Source organism: Rhinopithecus bieti, unplaced genomic scaffold (genome assembly GCF_001698545.2).
Source record: "Rhinopithecus bieti isolate Rb0 unplaced genomic scaffold, ASM169854v2 scaffold_69980, whole genome shotgun sequence".
NCBI classification, from domain to species: domain Eukaryota; kingdom Metazoa; phylum Chordata; class Mammalia; order Primates; family Cercopithecidae; genus Rhinopithecus; species Rhinopithecus bieti.
Window position 1 is genome coordinate 393,480 of NW_016826299.1, and position 18,220 is coordinate 411,699.

The 18,220-nt window shown below is 42.6% G+C and overlaps 1 protein-coding gene across 1 annotated transcript in view; it reads left to right on the forward strand.

Moving 5' to 3' along the window:
- Window positions 1–18,220, forward strand: part of PCSK6 (proprotein convertase subtilisin/kexin type 6) — a 193,292-nt gene that overhangs the window by 144,433 nt on the left and 30,639 nt on the right. The window lies entirely within an intron of this gene.

An 18,220-nucleotide genomic window follows, 5' to 3' on the forward strand; every position in this document is an offset into this window, starting at 1 on the left:
TAGGTGATCGCGGAGCGCTGTGCTGTGTTGTAGGTGATCGCGGAGCGCTGTGCTGTGTTGTAGGTGATCGCGGAGTGCTGTACTGTGTTGTAGGTGATCACAGAGTGCTATACTGTGTTATACCCTTAATATGTAGAGTGCTTACAGATCACTAAGAAATATTTAAATAATATCACTAAATAGGCCAAAAGCCTGAAAAGCAATTCATAAAGAAAACATACAAATAACCAGTAAACACAAGATATTCAACATTTGTAGTATCCAAATAAAATATAAACTAAAGACCAGGTGTGGGGTGTCTCACGCCTATAGTCCCTTCACTTTGAGAGGCCAAGGCGGGTGGATCACGAGGTCAGGAGTTGGAGACCAGTCTGGCCAACATGGTGAAACATAAAAATACAAAAATTAGCCGGGTGCGGTGGCATGCACCTGTAATCTCAGCTACTCGGGAGGCTGAGGCAGGAGACTTGCTTGAACCAGGGAGGCGGAGGTTGCAGTGAGCTGAGATTGTGCCACTGCACTCCAGCCTGGGTGACAGAGTGAGACTCTGTCTCAGAAAAAATAAAAAAAAAAAAAAATAAACGAAAACACAAGAAGGCATAATCATGATAGAAAGCCAACAAGCAGGAGTTGCAGAGATGGTAGAACAAATGTGTGAAACTAATCTATATGGCATTCTGCACTGGGGGCCATGGAGTGATGTGATTTAAAGAGCGGAAATGCGGAGGCAGAGGAGCCTGGGTCCCATGCTGGCTCCACCAGTGACGGGCTGGGAGTCCTGGACTCATGACTCCCTCATCAGTGTGTTGCCAGCACCTGGTGGACATGAAATTTCTCACACAGCCTGTGTAGGTTGTCGCAGGAGTCCAGGCTCCTTCTCTCCCCTCTCCCTACCTGCCACTGCAAGTGTGTGTTTTACCACAGTCTTGAGGAATTGGTGCCTTTGCTCTCTGGGAAAGTTCCAGCCTGGAGAAGCTGGTAGAGACCTGCCTCCGTGCCTTTGAGGAAAATCCAATTGGCTGTGACCTCTGCAGAACCCAGGAATTTGGAATCCACTGAATCCAGGGTTGCTGCGCTGCAGGCAAAGCTGGGTTGCTATCAGGTTGGCTGGCCCTAAGGGAAAACTCTTCTGACTTTTGAACTCAGCAGGTACATTTCTATTCTTCCTTTCTTCTTCTTAAGCAACACTTTTCCCAAGAAAAACAAACAAAACTTTGCTAACCAAAAGCTTTGTGTTGAAACTGCCAGGAGGAGATACTAAGCCAAGCATTGCCTTGGCTCCTCAGGACTTTCACAGGCCCCAGGGGCAGAGCCATTTAGGAAGTTCCCACAGGGCTTGGCTTTCTTTGGAGCTTAGCCCAGTGCACCTGACTCTACCCTGTGCTTCTGTGGAATCCCAGCTTTGCTTCTCTCCTTCCCAGAAACCTGAAAGTTGAAGCCGAGACAGGATCAAGGAAGGTCTAGTCAGAACTGTAGTGCTTTTGCCAGAACTTGCAGAATAAGCTATCGGGGTATAGATCAGTTATGAAAACCAAACCTGACCCGCTATCCAGTCGACTTGAGCTAGAGGAGCAGGAGGGTGGCGGGAGGAGACCAGGCTACCACAGATACTGGAGCCCCTGAACGGGATTTGAACCTCAGGGTGGTGTTTTAGGTGAGCCCAGAACAGAGCAGCTGGCAGGTGTGGTCCGAGTTCAACTGGCCACTTCCTGGCCTGGTCACAGAACCTCTCAGTCTCTGTTTCTGCATGTGTATGGTGGGAATAATAGTGTCTGCTTAACGGACCTGGGGAGGTTCAAATGGAGGAAGGTTTCACATGAGCAAATCCTTTATGAGGAGTTTTAAAGGTTTCAGGATTATGATCTGTCTTTGTCCATAGTGCCTATGATATCAAAAACACCAAGAAGTGTTTCTTGCTATTAAGTTTCCTTGAAGCCAATTACACATGTCAGTTGCATATCAAATTCTGTAGTTCTGCCTTGTGCTGTGACAAGAGTCTCTCATAAAGGTGATGCTACACCTTTGGAAGACTCCAGAAAGCCCAGGGAAGCAGGTTATTTTCAAACATGACAGTTCATGCTTTATACCTCGAAACATGTATTTTGATGATGTTTCACTCCATAAATGTTACACTGGCCCCATTTTGTGTCTCCCCAGACTGGCCCAGCCCCGCTGTCGTCGGGCCTTGCCTCTTGCCCAGTAGAGAGATCTAGCCCTCACTTCCTTGCCTCGGCTCCCCCAGCCTCCCCCAGCCTCCCCCACATTGAAGCCTGGGCATTGGAATGGCTGCTGACGTTCCCACCAGGGAGGAGCGGCGGAGGCGCAGGAGTCTGGTCCAACCCAGCAGGACCTGGGGGCGGGGTTGTGGCTTTTCTCTCCACTTCCAGGTGAGGCTTGGCATCTTGCCTTCCCAGCAAAAGCTGCCTGGAGGGGGCAGGTAACACAACCCAGAAGGAAAGTTTACCCAATGAAAGGAGATAAAAGTATATGCCCTTCCTGTCTGAGGGCACATTGGTCTCACAAGACCTGTTTGGAAGACTTCCCCTGGCTAAGCAACCACCCTGTTTTTTTGTGAAGCTGCAGCCAGCTTGAAACACAGCTCCTTCCATTTATCAACCCTATGCCCTTCCTCCTGCTGCCCTCCACTCCTGTTGTCCTGGGATTGCACCTCCCAATAAAGCCTCAGCCCATGGGCTTCGCTTCGGACCCTTGTTTTCTAGGGAACGTAGACTAAAACATATCTTCAGGTGGCAGATTGAACAAGAGCTTTGGTAATCTCTATGAAATACTGCAGAGGGATAGATGACCAAAGGCATCATGTTTAGAACTTTGGTTGCCTTTGGAAGTCCAGAATTGGATATCTCAGCTCTCTTCCCCGAAGGCTCAGCACTTTGAACATGGCTAACAAGCAGTTGTTGATTGACTGAATGAATGCATGTGCATGCAAGCATGAACCTTGTTTAAATCAAGAGCTCATATAATTTTAACCAGTTCTGTTTTCAGCTGTGTTTAATGAAGGGTAAGAAAGTAGTCTCTTCTGTGTGACCATGTTTTCCCTTTATTCATCCTAAAAAGTTCCATGAATTCTTAATTTCCTTTCAGTGGCCCTTTCAACAATGTTTTTTTTTTCCCAAGAGCATAACTGTTCTCATTTTATTGCTAGCAGTCTTGATCTGTGTTTTATTGACATCTGTTTCGAGCTAATCTTCATTTCTAAGATAAGAGTTGAGATTTTGCAATCTGTGTTCGATGGCTCAATCTATCTTGTGCTTGATGCTAGAAAGGAAGACAGATTTAAAGCACATGCCTTCTGTGCCGGCTTTAAAGTTTGTCACTAAACTCTCATTTCTGGAAAGTGCAATTATAGAGTATCACTCCCACTTCCTTGGAAACAGAGCTGAAGAACTTGGCACAGTCTCCAAACAGTCACCATACACACTGTTGTCAAAAAGTTCCATTTTTAACCCCATTTGCATTAATATTGCAGTCAATCTCTTTACCTCCTTTCTCTTTCATGGGGCCATTACAATGACGCCTTTCCCCAAAACTCTCCTCGTTCGAGAAAAAAAGAAATATGCATCCCCACTTATCTTGGGGAGAAATGCAACCAACTGCTGCTGTGCACATTTATGAATCACAGCATTGTTTAGTCAGTTCTGTATCTCCAGTAGAAAGCATAACAAAAAGATAATCTTTGTCTCACCTCATAGCTAATTTTTGCAAATAAAATACTAAATATTGATGAAAATGTAACTGACAGATCTGAGGAGGAGGGAGAGCTCTCTTGAAACCCCTTTCCCCGATTTGCCCTCAGTTTTAGGAATGAGATATGCATGGGCATTCCTGCTGCCTGCACAGTTCAGCATTCCGGCAACCAGGTTCGCCCCAGAATAGATGAGTGTGTTTGATTTTCAAACATTTGACTTCATTACTTATTTCCAGAAACACATCATGTTCAAAACCACGTCTCTACAGGCAATTCTACTTGGTCTTTTCCTCCCCTGACATTTTACAGAATCCTAACTGTGCTGCATGTATAACTTGGTCTTTCTTTTTGTTACCTGCATAGCAAGCACATTTAAATGTCATTAAATATCCTTCATAAGCAGCATTTTATGGATTTTTATAATACTTTACCAATGGAAGTACCATAATTTATTTAAGTATGTCTCTGCTGTTGGACATGTAGATTGCTTTTCATTTTTTCCTATTATGAGTGGACAGCTTAGTACAAAAAGCTTTCTCCTGAATTTAAAATTATTTCTTTGGGATTATTTACCAGAAGTAAAATTACTGGGATAAATAAGAGGTGGAAACCACAAATATGCCTACTTTTGATACATATTGCCAATTTGCTTTTTGAAATAGTTGAACTGATTTGTAGTCTTACCGGGAGTGGGCAGTTCTGGAGCAGATAGATGATATCCTTCCTTAGCTTACATTGTGATCATTTCTAACAAAGGTGAACCCTTTTTCAAATGTTTGTGCACTGTGTTTTTTCTTTTGAAAATTGCCCTTTGTGTGTGCAGTGGCTCCACCGCCTATAATCCCAGCCACTGGGAGGCTGGAAGCCAGGTGGATCCACCCTGAGGTTCAGAGAGTTCCGAAGAGCCAGCCCTGGGCCAACATGGCAAAACCCCATCTCTACTAAAAATCCAAAAATTAGCCATCAAACGGGTGGGCCCGCCCTAATAATTCCCCAGATACTCAGGAGGCTTGAGGCAAGGGGAATCACTTTGAATCCAGGAGGCAGAAGTTCCAGTGAGCCGAGATTTTGGCCCACTTCACTCCCAGCGCTGGGTGACAGACGGAGACCTGCTATCTCAAAAAAAAAAAAAAAGGCCGGGCGGTGGCTCAAGCCCTGTAATCCCAGCACTGTGGGAGGCCGACGACGGGGAGAATCAACGAGGTCAGGGATCGAAGAACCCAATCCCTGGCTAACCAGTGAAACCCCGTCTCTACTAAAAAATACAAAAAACTAGCCGGGCAGAAGGTTGGGGCGCCTATAGTCCAGCCTACTAAAAGGGAGCTAGGGCAGGAGAATGGCGGGAACCCGGGAGGGCGGAGCTTTGCAGTGACTGAGATCCGCCACATGCACCTCCCAGCCCGGGGCGACAGAAGCGAGACTCCCGTTTCAAAAAAAAAAAAAAAAAAAAGAAAAGGAAAGAAGAAAATTCCTCTTTTCCTGTCTTTCCCAAGAGCTGTCCAAGTGTTGGCTATCAAGCTGAAATAAGTATATAGTCTTATGTAAAATATTGGTTAATAACCTGTTGTGTTGGGTCAAGTTCATATAATATTTTTTTCTGGCTGCCTGTTTCACTTTTGACTTAAAAAAAATAATTTAAAATTTCCCCCCTCCAGAGTTTTGATAATTATTTCCTTTTTTAAAAAAATTTCCAATTTGTTTTATGAATTTTATTTTCTTTCATAATCCTGTTTGGCTTTTTTTCCAGTCTAAATATTAATGTCTCCTAAAAATAAATAAAGAATATATAAAACTTTTTTCCTAAATTGCTAACAAATTACTCCAAAACAAAGACAAGATCAAAATGTTAAAAGATGTTGTGGACTTTTATTTCCAACAACAGAGAAGACAAGTGTCTTGAAATCTCCCTCCCACAGAAAAGAATTGTAAATGTTGGTTGAAATGTTCACAGCCAAAGAGGTGAACGGAATCATGATGCCGGCTTTTGCTTGAGGGCATCTGCTGACTCTGGGGAGCCCACCTAGCAGACCACATAACACTGGCACTTCAGGGGCACCCAAGAAAAGGAGACACAGACAAAACTGTGTAACTAGAACGCACAAAACAAGTGCTTAGAAACAAGTCCAATAACATCAGTAGTTTCACTAAGGGCATATAGACTCATTGCTCCCCTTGAAAGACAAAAGTTGTCATATTGGATTTTTTTTTTTTCATGTATTTAAAATGTATTTGGAAGGCCAAGGTGGGTGGATCACTTGAAGTCTGGCGTTCAAGACCAGTCTGGCCAACATGGTGAAACCTCGTCTCCACTAAAAATACAAAAATTAGCAGCTCATGGTGGTGTGTGCCTAATAGTAGTCCCAGATACTTGGGAGGGTAAGGCAGGAGGATCACTTGAACCTAGAAGGCGGAGGTTGGAATGAGCCAAGATCACGCCAGTGCACTCCAGACTGGGCAGCAGAGTGAGACTCCACCTCAAAAAAACAAAAAAAAAATAGAAATAAAAATAAAAATAAAAGTGTTTTCTGTAGTGTCATGTATATTTCATTTACCTACCAGATCCATTCTCTACTTCTTCACCCCACAGACTCCCTTGCCTGTGGCTTATAGTTGAGTTCAGTCAAGGGGAAACTCCAGCAGGAGAGTGGAGGGACAGAGGAGATATTTATTTATGAGTTAGTGATTCTCCAGTCCTTCAGCAGCCAGCACTCCTCACGGTCACAGTTCACCCTTACCTTGCCTGTGGAGCAGTAGTACCAGGGACCTGACCATCCCTTCTGGCTTTGTTACCCTCTGCTCACACCTTTGTAAATAGTCTACTTATGAAAGCCTCTTTGGATCATCCTATTTTAATTATGCTGTCTGCTTCCTGCTGGGACTGACTGTTACATCTATACACAAGAAAGATATCTAAAATTTAAGAAAACAGAAGAAATAAAAATAAAGCAGATGGGAAAAGACATACTAGGCAAATAATAACCCAAAGAAAGCTAGTGTAGTTATATTAACATCAGGCAAACAGAAATGTCATGGCAAAAAGCGTGTTTTGGAGCTTTGTATGTAGCTCTGTGTATGTATCAATATGTAGAGGGTCTATACATATTGATAAAAGGTTTAGTTCAGTTCTAAAAGTTCCACCTCTAATCTTTCATGCAATTTATAACACAGCCTTAAAATACATAAAGCAAAAACTTTTTAAAACTACAAAGAGAAAGTGACAAACACACACAGGAGGGAGAGATTTAGCATACCTCGCATATATTTGATAAAACAGCAAAAATTCATAAGAACAGAAGATGCAAATATCTCAATTGACAATTTAGGTCAAATGGACATATTGGAACACTGTGTCAAACAACAGAATAACACACCAACCTTTTTTTTTTTTTTGAGACAGAGTCTCATTCTGTCGCCCAGGCTGGAGTGCAGTGGTACAATCTTGGCTCACTGCAACCTCCGCCTCCCACATACAAGCGATTCTTCTGCCTCAGCCTCCTGAGTAGCTGGGACTACAGGTGTGTGCCACCACACCTAGCTAATTTTGTATTTTTAATAGAGACGAGGTTTTACCATGTTGGCCAGGCTGTTCTTGAACTCCTGACCTCGTGATCTGCCTGCCTCGGCCTCCCAAAGTGCTGGGATTACAGGCGTGAGCCACCGCACCCAGCCAGTACACCAACTTTTCAAACACAGATGGAAGATTTATGAAAATTGGCCACATGTTGAGCCATTTGGCAGGCTTCAATGTATTTCCAAGGATTGGTAGCATGTAAACCCTGTTCTCTGACTGTTGTCTGACATTACACTTAAGTTAGAAATCAAAATCAAAAAGATAATTAGAAAGTTTCCCTACATTTGAAAATTGAAAAATACTTCTAAATAATTCATGTGTTAAAAGAAAAAAACATAATTTATATTAGAAAATATTTAAAACTGGATAATAAAAATACTACATATTCAAATAAGGAAGATACAGCTAAAATAGTAGTTAGACAACTTTATGGCCGGAATTGCATATATCAGAAAAGAGAAAATCTGAAAATTAATGTGCTAAGCATTCAACTTAAGATGATAGAAAAAGACCAACAACATAAAGAATGAAGAAAGAAGGAATTTTTAAAATAGCAGAAATTTAAAAAATAGAAAACAAACATATGTAGAGAAAATTAAAAAGCCATAAGCTGGTTCTTGAACGAAACTAATAAAATTGATAAACTTGTAAGTAGATCAAGGAAAAAACTGAAACTATGTGATTTCAGGAATGAAAAGAACATGGTTATAGATCCTGTGTACATTAAAATTATGTGACAAAGGAATTTTAAATGAACAAATTCCAAGAAAAAATACAACTTAACAAAACTGACAGAAGTTTACATAAATTTAAAATTGTCCTATTAAAGAAATTGGTTCTATAATTTAAAAGAAAACTCAAGGCCACAGCAATTTACCGGCAAATTCTGCCAAACACTTAAATGGAAGAAATAACGTCAATGTTCCATAAATTCTTCTAGACAGTAGAAAAAGAGGGAAACAGTCCCCACTTCGTTTAATGAAGCCAGTGTTTTTTGTTTGTTTGTTTGCTTTTTGGAGACGGAGTCTCGCTCTGTTGCCAAGGCTGGAATGCAGTGGTGCGATCTCAGCCCACTGCAACTTCTGCCTCCCAGATTCAAACAATTCTCCTGCCTCAGTCTCCCAAGTAGCTAGGATTACAGGCACACACCACCACACCCAGCTAATTTTTGTACTTTTAGTAGAGATGGGGTTTTGCCATGTTGGTGAGGCTAGTCTCCAACTCCCAACCTCAGAAGATCCACCCGCTTTAGCCTCCCAAAGTGCTGGGATTACAGGCATGAGCCACCATGCCCAGCTGAAGCCGGTGTATTCTTCATACCAAATCCCAACGGCACATATGAGAATGGAGAATTTTCAGCTAATCTCACTCAAGAACATAAATACAAAAATTCTAAGCCCAATGTCAAGAAAACTAAATCCAACAGTATTAAAAAGATAAAATACTCTGTTCCTCTTTTCCTGCCTTGTTTTAGATTGATCAAATATTTGTCAGTATTCCACTTTATTTCCTCTATTGGCTTTTTAGCTGTACTTTTGAGTGGTGCTCTAGGGATTACAATATGCATCCTTAGTTTATTACACTTTACTTAGAATTAATATTGAACAGCTTTACACTTCACAAATAAAAGGATCTAATAGCAGTGTAATTCCATCCCCCTCCTCTTCCTCATTTGTGCTGTAGTGGTGGGTGTTTTACATTTTACTTCTGTGTTTGTTACGAACTCCTTCTTGAAACAGTGATATTATTTTTTGCTGTAAGCAATCTTTTTTTTTTTTTTTTTTTTGAGACAGGGTCTTACTCTGTTTCCCAGGCTGGAGTACAGTGGGTGCAATCTCAGCTCACTGCAACCTCCACCTATTGGGTTCAAGCAATTCGCCTGCCTCAGCCTCCCAAGTAGCTGGGATTATAGGCACGCACCACCATGCCCGGCTAATTTTTGTATTTTCAGTAGAGACAGGTTTTTGCCATGTTGGCCGGAATGATCTTGAACTCCGGACCTCAAGTGATTCACACACCTTGGCCTCCCAAAATGCTGGGATTATAGGGGTGTTGTCTTTTAAATAAATTAAGGAAAACAGCTACTCTTCGGTGTGTTTACTGACATATTTACCATTTCTAGTGCTCTTTATTCTTTTCTGTAGATCTGAATTTTCATCTGGTATCATTTCCCTTAGCCTGAAACACATCCTTTACCATTTCTCATCAAGCTGGCCTTCTGGCAATGACTTGGTCAGCTTTGTTTTCTTTGAATATGTCTTTACTTCAACCCATTTTTGAATGGTATTTTCACTGGATATAGAATTCTAGGTTGAGAGTATTTATTCCAGCACTTTAAAAATACCAAATTTTTAAGCCAGGCACCGTGGCTCACGCCTGTAATTCCAGCGCTTTGGGAGGCTGAGGTGGGCAGATCACCTGAGGTCAAGAGTTCAAGACCAGCCTGGCCAACATGGTGAAACCCCATCTCCACTAAAAATACAAAACTTAGCTGGGTGTGGTGGCAGGCACCTGTAATCCCAGCTACTTGGGAGACTGAGGCAGGAGAATTGCTTGAACCCAGGAGGCGGAAGTTGCAGTGAGGCGAGATTGTGCCACTGCACTCCAGCCTGGTGACAGAGCAAGACTTAGTCTCAAAAAACAAACAAACAAACAAAAACACACTTTTGGCCAGGTGTGGTGCGGCTCACACCTGTAATCCTAACTCTTTGGGAGTCTGAGGCGGGTGGATTACCTGAGGTTAGGAGTTCAAGACCAGCCTGGCCAACATGGCAAAACCACATCTCTACTAAAAATACAAAAATTAGTTGGGTGTGGTGGTGGCACCTGTAATCCCAGCTACTCAGGAGGCTGAAGCGGGAGAATCGCTTGATCCTGGGAGGTGGAGGTTGCAGTGAGCTGAGAGTGTGCCACTGCACTCCAGCCTGGGTGACTCCATCTCAAAAAAAAAAAAAAAAAAAAAAAAAAAAAAGGAACATTGGGAGAAGCACATAAATGCCTTAAAATTAAAATATAAGTCAAAATTCAAAATTCAGTAGATATGTTAGAAGATAAACTTGAGGAAATCTCCCAGAAAATGAAAGGGTGGTGGGGGAAAGACAGTAACTATTGGACCCAGTAAGAAATTTTGTTAGAAGAATATTGGGAGGTCTGGGAGGGAGAGGGAGCACATGAGTATGTGGAAGATAGTGTAAGAGAACTGAATTCTCAGCTTCCTAGGTGAGACATCATTAGACAATGTCTAACATCAAGAAACCAGGACAAAACATGTGAGTATTTTTATCTAGCAATGTAAGGGTAAATACCAGAAAAATTATCTCAGTGTTAAAAAGAGGCGAGGAGTCAGGGGGACTCCAGGAGGTAGAATGGAGTGAAAAAAGGACTACTTTCTTTATTATAAACCTTGTAAGAGTTTTTTACTTTCCAGACAATTAATTTATTACTTTGGAAAAGCTGGAAAATCTTAAAAGATAGAATGACCTTATAGATGCCATTAAGAAAAGTGCTGTGTTGTACATTGTACACACAGGTGATCATTCTTTCCTGGATGGATATTTGTTTAGGATTCTTCGATCCTTTTCCTGGCAGTTAAAATACCATCTTTCAGGGTTTTTGTGGCTGTAGGAGCACAGGGAAGCCTTCCATCTCCCCTTTCTTAGCCTGGGTCTGAGAGTTCATGTGTGTATGTATGTGTGCTCAGGTAAGTACATGTGTGCAGGTGTGCGTGTTATGGGTGCCTTGTGCACACATGTACATGTGCATACATGGATGTGTGTGTACATGGAGAGCACACATATATGTGCTCTTTTTCTTATCCTCCTTTCCAAGCCATTCCTAAATTCCTTTTTATCTTTCTCTTACTTGCGTAATGTGAACTTAAAGTGTATTTTTAATAATATGTTAAATCTATTGAGTAAAGGTTGATATTTCTGTGTGTGTATACATATATATATATGTAGTATACACAAAAAATTACTGTGTGTATGTGTAATTATAATATATATATTTTTTGAGACAGGGTCTTGCTCTGTCACCCAGGCTGGAATGTAGTGGTGCAATCACAGCTCACTGCAGCCTCCAATTCTTGGGCTCTAGCAATCCTCCCAGCTCAGCCTCCCGAGTGGATAGGACTACAAGGGCACACCACCACGCCTGGCTAATTTTTCTATTTTATTTTTTGTAGAAATAGGGTCTCACTATGTTGCCAGGCTGTTCTCGAACTCCTGGCCTCAAGAGATCCTCCCACATCAGCCTCCCAAAGCTCTGCGATCACAAGCGTGAGTTACTGTGCCTGGCCCCTACACAGTATTTTTAATAATAGCTTCATTGAGATATAATTCACATACTGTGAAATTCACTCCTTTTAAGGAGCAAATTATAGGAGTATCAAGTATGTGAATTATAGGGGTGTTTTTGTATATTTTTATAAATGGGTGGAAGTAAGCCTTTTTTATTCCTTCCACCCAAACCTCTGCATTAAGCTTTGTAACTTGAACATAGCCATGGGTGGCTAGTTCACTGAATCTCAAAAGGAAAAAACTTCCACTGGTGTTTTAAACTGAAACATATTTACGTGATTTTTCTAGGGCTCTCTTCACTGTGTTTCAATTAAGGAATTTCTTCCTGCATATTTTAAGTATAGGGACATAGGGGGAGAATTAATTAAACTCTATATTGTTAATAACTTCTCTTATAGCCAAGAAAGGCCGGGAATCCAAAAGCATTAGCTCAGAGTCCTTAATCTAATAGAACTTTCCACCACCCCTACTTGCTTTGTCTCCGATTATAAATTTCCTTCTCAAGGATTTTAATGCTTAACTGAAAATGCCAGGCATAGAAAAGCTTCATTACTGCTGGTACTTTCTGTTGGCAAATTCAACCATAGTCTCCCCTTAATTCTGGTTCTTTCTTTGCATAATGGGAATAATCCTGTTTGTTCATTATGAATTTAATTCATTGAGGGGAAATACCACATTGAAGATAGTGAATGATGATAAAACCATTTGTTGGCAGCCTCAGATGGCATTAGCTGTGGATTATTCTCTGCCTCTCACAGTGACATTCCCCTGGCCTTCGTTGTTGACATCTGGAAGAAGCCTGCTGGCAGTGCTGGCCCAAGTGTTTAAACAAACAGGTGGATTTGTGATTCTTCTACAGGCTCAGGAATCTGATGGCAAAAAATTTGATTGGGCATCTTTTAAGACCCCCTCCCTTTAGAAAGTAAGGAACTCATGGTGCTAGTTGGGTTTGTACAACAGTAAACTTGAACAGGCTTGTAGAGTGTCTTGAATAGTAAATAATACATTCTTGGTAAGCGGTTGGCCGAAAGCAGGGCCAACATTCTAAAATCCGACTGCCTCTGGGTGGCAGTTCTGTTGAGTATAGACCCTGGTCTGGCCTGAGGTGTCCCTGGACACATCTGCCTGTTCTTCCTCCGTGCTTCTTCTGCACCCATGTGGCTTATCTTCCCAAGGAGAATGTGGCCTCTTGGGGAAGACCGAGTGTGGAGGGCCGGCCTGGGGAGCCTGTCCTGGCACATGTGCTGCTGCTATGGGGGGCTGACACTGTGGACTCGGTGAGAGGAGGCAGATGCCTCCTGAAAACTAAAGCCTCCAAGAAGCTCATTCCTGTGTGTCTCTGCCTTAAGTCTGTTATCCTAAGTCACCCACCGGCATCTGACCCTCCTGCCTCAGTTAAGCTTGGGCTGTGGTTTGGAGAAGGGACTGTGTAGAGGGGGTAATTCTTGTAAAGGAACTGATTTGCCCAGGTGGCCTGTGGTCCCTCACCTGGCCATTTTGCAGTCAAGCCTCATGGGACACCAAACACTGTGGAGGGATCATGTGGCATTACAGTTTATGTTAGACATAAGTTGGCATTACAGTTCATGATAGACATAGAGTTCAAGATAAGACATTAACAGTGTTGTCACCTGACCTAGTAATTCCACTCTGGGGACTCTATTGGGAAAAACTAATCCAGACTGCATCAAGTAATATTTATGGCAGACTTATGTATTTCAAAAAAGGGAACTGGACTAAACGTTCTGTCATAACCTGTCATAAGAGGTTGTTAAACAAATGGTCACATTCACGGGGTGAAGTATTTTGTTGTCAAAAAAAAAAATGTTTTAATGGATTTATTCATTCAGCAAGCATTTATTGAGTACCTACTATGTGCCCAAAACTTGCTACACACTGAAACTAATGCACCAAACAAGGGAGACATGTTCCCTGCCCCTGTGATACTTCTAGGCTGAAGGGAGGGAAAACAATGAACAAGAAAATAAATGATGCCAAATGCGATTAACATGATATAATGCTAAGTGGGAAAAGAAAGAGAAAACAGGGTACTGTGTGTTTTCAACTATGCAAGAAATACACATGCATAGGAAACAGCCCAGGAGGAAATATGACAAAAGTGTTATAGGCGATTTATTTTTATTTTTTCTTTAAATATCTCAACATTTAATAATTTTTATTCTAACTAGGGAAAAAATAATTTTAAAAAAGAACCACACTTCAAATTTATGCCATACACTTTATGCCATAGGTATGGAATTCTTATTTTTACGTCTTCCGAAGGCAGGAAAACCAAAGTGACTCCCTTGGTTGAGGAAGCGAAAAAAGCATTTAAGTACTAGAAAAGGGAGATAGGCCAGGTGCAGTGGCTCACACCTGTAATTCCAGCACTTTGGGAGGCCCACGGATCAAAAGGTCAAGAGATAAAGACCATCCTGGTCAACATTCTGAAACCCCACCTCTACTAAAAATACAAAAAATTAGCCAGGCGTGGTGGCATGCACCTGTAGTCCCAGCTACTCGGGAGGCTGAGGCAGGAGAATCACTTGAACCCGGGAGGCGGAGGTTGCAGTCAGCTGAGATCACACCACTGCACTCTAGCCTGGCAACAGAATGAGATGCCATCTAAAAAAAAAAAGCAAGGAGATAAATGTCTCCAAAATTACCATTGTCTAAACCTTAACCTTAGGTCAAGTGTCGCAAATCGCACCTATTAGGAAAGGAAATGTCTCTTTTGGAGGCATATATAGGAAGGGGTTGCTTTGGGGCCCACTGCTTCTTCCCTGCTGGCTTTTTTGGAGCTCCCAGCTGTCAGATCTGCAAGTTGTTAGCTCATTGCCTGGCTCCTCATAGGCTCTCATGAATATCTTGCAGATAGAGAGAAAGAACAAAAATACAAACCATGTGTGAACAAAACACCACTTCATTCTACTGACCCTTGCTACGAATGCAGCTAAGATCTGCTTCTATGCGTCTTAGACGTCTCATCCGTTGTTCCTAGCAAATGTCTTTGGTAAATTTCCAAGTTTGTAAATTGCTTTTAATTTTATCAAATGAGAAATTTGTCTTGCTCTTAATTATATGAAAAGGATGCTCAGTTTCTCACATAATGAGAGAAATGTGACGTTAACCTTTCTGAGGTATCGGATTGGCAATGTAAGCCATAGCTCCAGGCTGCAAAGGAGCCCATTCCTTTTGACACCCAGTTTTACCTCTAGTAATGTAGCCTACAGGTACACATGCACACAGCTGAAATGACATGTGCAGTAGATTTCCCTTAACGGACAGCTCCTGTGTGTCAGTCTCTATTCTAAGTGCTTTATCATCATTAAGTCATTTAATCTCCAAAACAACCCTGTGAGGTAGACATTTAGAGACATTATTATTATCCCCACATTACAAATGAGGAAACTAAAAAACAGAGATGAAGTAGTTTGCCCAAGGGTCACGTTGCTAGTAGGGGCAAAGCCAGGATCCAGACCCTGTTGTTCCAGGGCCCTTGCTCTGCTCACCTCAAATAGTTGCTCCCTGTTTGAACAAGGATACAGCACTATTTGTGTAGTCACATGCTGCAAAATGACATTTCCATCAATGGCAGACCGCATATACAGTAGCCATTGCATAAGATTCTAATGTCATATTTTTACTATACCCTTTTTCTGTTTAGATATGTTTAGGTACACAAATACTTATCGTTGTGTTACAGTTGCCTACAGTATTCAGTATAGTACCTACCATCCTGCACAGGTTTGTGGCCTGGAGCAGCAGGCTGTACCCTATAGCCTAGGTGTGGAGCAGGTGTACCATCTGGGTTTGTGTAAGCACACTCTGTGGTATTCACACGACAACAAAATCACCTGCATTTCTCAGGTGGTATCCCCATGGTTAAGCTATACATGACTATAATTGCCAAAGTTTGTAACAACCTAAATGTCCATTAGTAGGGGATTGTTTAAGTAAACAACACTACATCTATCCCGTGCGGCCATGGAAGGATCAAGATACACTGTTAATGGAAAACTCAAGGTGCAGAAAGTGCTAGCAGGTGTGTTACCAAAGAGGATGGGGGAAACATACATTCATATTTGCTTGAATAAGAATAAAATGCTTCAGAAATGATACACAAGAAATGGGGAACCAACGTTGCCCATGGGGAGGGAGACTTCGTCATATGCACTTTTATATACTTCTGGATTTCTGAGCCATCCTTGTATATTACCTATTCAAAAACAAAAATCAAAACCCTGAGTACTACTGCTTTTAATGGGGTTCTTTGAATATACAACCACTTTATTCATAGATTTTAAACATTAAACTTTTAAAAAGTTTTAATGTGTATATATGAACAGGTAATATATGCTGTGGTTTTAACAAAAAGTCAAACAGGCTGGGCATGTGACTCACACCAGTAAATCCTACACTTTGAGAGGCCAATGTGGGAGGATCGCTTGAGCTCAGGAGTTTGAGACTAGCCTGGGAAATATAGTGAAACTCCTTCTCTACCAAAAATACAAAAATTAGACTGGCATGGTGGTGCACACTTGTAGTCGTAGCCACCTGGGATGCTGCAGTGGGAGTTTGGCTTGAGCCTGGGAGGTTGGGGCTACAGTGAGCCATGATCATGCCACTGTACTCCAGCCTGGGCAACAGAGTGAGACCCTGTCCAAATACATACATACATACATAAAGTCAAACAGAGAGTGCAATAAAAAGGAAGTCTGTCTTCCATTCCAGTCCAGCCCTCTCTCCCTTCCCATGAAGCTGCCTGTCTGCTGGTTCCCTGGGAATTCTTGCTGCTCTCTTTTTCCACACAGTGCACACCACTGACCCTGAGTATAAGCAGCCCCTCTTGTTTGTCTTACCACAACTATATCTGAAAATAAAAATCCACTGTTAGTGACCAGGCCTTTTGTGTGTGTGTTTGGAGACATCCTTTATAGTTGAAATAAACTTCAACTCAAATTATAGCCTCTAGAGCCCTTGGTCCCTGTCCTACCGTCATTACACCCCCACCGTAATCGCAGTTCACCACTTGGTAGTTAAAGTGCTCGGATTCCTTTGTGGTTGGAATATGGCTATAATTGGATCCTAAGGAGTTGAGGAGAGTCAGAGGTTCCTCACCAGGGCTTGTTTTCTGCACCTGCAGCAGTGAGAACAACTTCCTGTGTTGCTATCACCACACACATAGGCTAGGTTAGGAACTGTGTTAGGGAGGGGAGCTGCTGTGTGTCTAAATGAACTGAGCCCTATGGAAGACCGCATGCTAGAAATGCTGTGCTGGGGATGCTGTTTCATGTAGAAGGGCCTTGCTTACCTCTTCCAGCCCTGGCCAGGCCAAGGGAGGCTTGGGCAATACAGAATCTGACTTGGGGCAGTGTGGAGGCTCCAGCCTTTTAGAACCTAGTACTTAGCCAGTTGGGGCTATGGTTAAAATGAGACAGGGCTGCCACATGCCACACTGTATAAATGGGTCAGTGTTGAACCTCATTTCAAATCGCACCAGTGGGGCCAGTCCTGCCTGTCTTTCGCCTGCCTGCCCACCCACCCAGGATGGTGTGGATTACAGCCTAGGAGCTTATGGTATGAGGATGAGCAGGAGCTCCTGTTCTGGAATTTAGAAACGCTAAGAGATTTCCAGAATTGGAACAAAAAGTAAAGTTGTACTGACAGAGGGGCCCACATTGCAGAAACAGTGCATAGGCAGGTATGTAAAGACAGATGGGCTGCCATTCAGAGCCAGTGGGTGGAGCAGTGAGCACGGGCAGAGGTAAGTGTTGAGAAAACACAGTCAACACCAAAGAATCAGAGCAGTATTTTTCCTCCCTGAAACCATTCTGATTGCCAAGAAACCCCGTGTCAGGAAAGGAAGAGGAAGCAGGGATTTTTCAGCCAACAGAGACATTGAACCAGCAATGGCCCTGTCCCCAGCTTGGGTTGCAGGAGACAGTCATGAGGGCCCACTGAGGGGGTTCACAGCTGAACATGTGTATGCATGTGTTTCCTATTGAGCCAATCCAGTTAGAAACAAACATTGAGAGGCTGGGGCATCCGGGAGCCCCGTCAGCGTGAGCAGCTGTCCTTGGGCAGGACACACTGGCCCCTGGCCCCTTCAACTATGTGGGGTGATGACCTTCTAAACAGTTACCCTGCTCTGAATTCTGGGGATGCTGTGGGAAGAAGAAGGAGGAGGAGGAGGAGGAGGAAGAGGAGGAGAAGGCAGCTTAAACAACTAGCCAGCAGCAGAGCTGGCTGGCAGATACGCATTAATTACTTGTATAGATGCTCTTTGACTTAGAATTGTAAGTTGACTTATTTCAATGATATTTTCAGCTTATGGTGGATTCATCCCAACATAGCCCCATCATTAAGTCTAGGAGTGTGCTGAATGCATCTTGCTTCCACACCGTTGTAAAGTCAAAAAATTGTAAGTCAAACTGTCATAAATTGGGGACTGTTTATAATGTGTTTTATAACATCAGGAATTCACCTGGAAATTACTACCAGGATTTTCACTTTGCTTGATACCTGAGAACAGATAACTGCATGGACCATCACTCCCCATGGAGCCATCGGTGGAGTGGGACCCCTGCTGCCCCCATGTTGGCTGGGAGCTCTCCCGTCAGCCCTGTGTTTCCTGTGCCTATC